This window comes from Eimeria mitis, genomic scaffold (assembly GCF_000499745.2).
Source record: "Eimeria mitis Houghton genomic scaffold, Emh_scaff168, whole genome shotgun sequence".
Classification (NCBI taxonomy): domain Eukaryota; phylum Apicomplexa; class Conoidasida; order Eucoccidiorida; family Eimeriidae; genus Eimeria; species Eimeria mitis.
Window position 1 is genome coordinate 16,005 of NW_013569996.1, and position 1,719 is coordinate 17,723.

Sequence of the window (1,719 nt, forward strand, 5' to 3'; positions counted from 1 at the left end):
TATATATATATATATATATATATATATATATATATATATATATATATATATATATATATATATATGGTGAAACCTGACTCGCTTATGCGGGGCTGATCCTGAGAAAAACCATGGAAGTATCAAACGCATATTATATTCAGCTTTCCCGTGTGCTGCTTTCAATAGAAAGGACTATATGATGAGAATACCCTCACACCCAATCGTCTGAATCTTTGTGACGATTAGAAGGTTTCCATGCATCACCATCTGATATTTGGGTCCTCTTTCTTGTTTTTTGTTGTATATGAGTTTCAAGAATACACGTATTCGGCTGCTTTCTATGGGCGCTGGGTTGAAATGCTCGCCTTAACGGCGTTGCTGCGGCCCTTCTGCTGTCTACAAGCACCTTCGGCTGTTCTTCCTGAGCAGCTTCATGGTGTATGTTTGAAAACAGCAGCACCCTATATCGAGTGGATTGAGTTGAGTTCTGCTCCTCAATGCAGGCTTCCATATTCCTAGTCTTGGGCTACTGGTTTCGTCTTAATACAATCATTGTATTGTATTTCTATGGTGAAACCTGACTCGCTTATGCGGGGCTGAACCTGAGAAAAACCATGGAAGTATCAATTCACCAGCAGAGTTCGTATTCTTATTAGGTTGCACAAGGAGGATGCTAGCAGTATCGCGTGTGTTCAATAGATATAGTTACTGCTGCTGTAGCGCTTGAAACAGCTTTCCTGTAGACTATAGGTCGCTGAGTTCGATGCTTCGTTGCTTCTAGAACAGATAACAGCTGAGTTTTTCATGGCGGCATCACCATCACTTGAGTGGTGTCTAGCCCTATCCTTTTTGGGGGGGGGGAAAGCTGTGCCGCCGTGTGCTGATGTGGAAAGCATCAGCTTTGAACGAACTCGCAAACTTTTTTTTAACGAAAAAAATTTCAAAATTCTGATTGGGAATGTAACGGCGTTTCAGTGCGTGTTAGCTGTAGAGCACTCTATTGCAAAGCCGAGTGAATAGTCTGTAGTAAGGCGCTGTAAACTAGTTTTATATTGATACATTTAATCATAGATTTATACAATTTTAGTTTTTAAGCCTATTTATAGCTTTCTCCCTCGGAAACAGAAAAAGAAGCTTCTGTGTTTCGGCGTTCAGTTCGTCTTTGCTTTGCAAGTAAGTACTGGCTTGTTGAGTTGAGAGAGAAGTAGCAGTGAGAAACGGAGATAGAATAAAACACCAAAAGAAAGTAAAAGCTTTTAAAGAAGTTTAAAGCAGCAAGCATGGAGTTAAAGTAAAAAATGAAAAAGGGGTTTCGGCTTGCAACGGTGCAAGAGCTCGTCTTAGAAAAATAACTACAAATTAGTTCTCAAGGCCCCTCATATCAACTGTATCTGGGTCTATTCCGTGCCTGAGACAAAAGAAATAAACCACAATAAAAGTATTTAATAAGTCGATAGAAAAAAATAAGTGGATAGAAGAAACAGAGAAACAACACCAACACAGCAGCTGAAACAACGACACCTACAGACGCAATGTAGCATCGAAAAACAACGAAAAACTGCAAGCAAGAACAGTACCAGTAGGAAAATACATAAAATTAAACAATAAATGATATTTAATATTACAATAAAACAGAATATAATGACTCACCGACGCAGGTTTGCACGCTCAAGCGCGTAAGGCCAGCAGGTGGTGTTGTAGTTGTAGTAGTCTGGAATTCCATAGGACCTAAAATGAAGG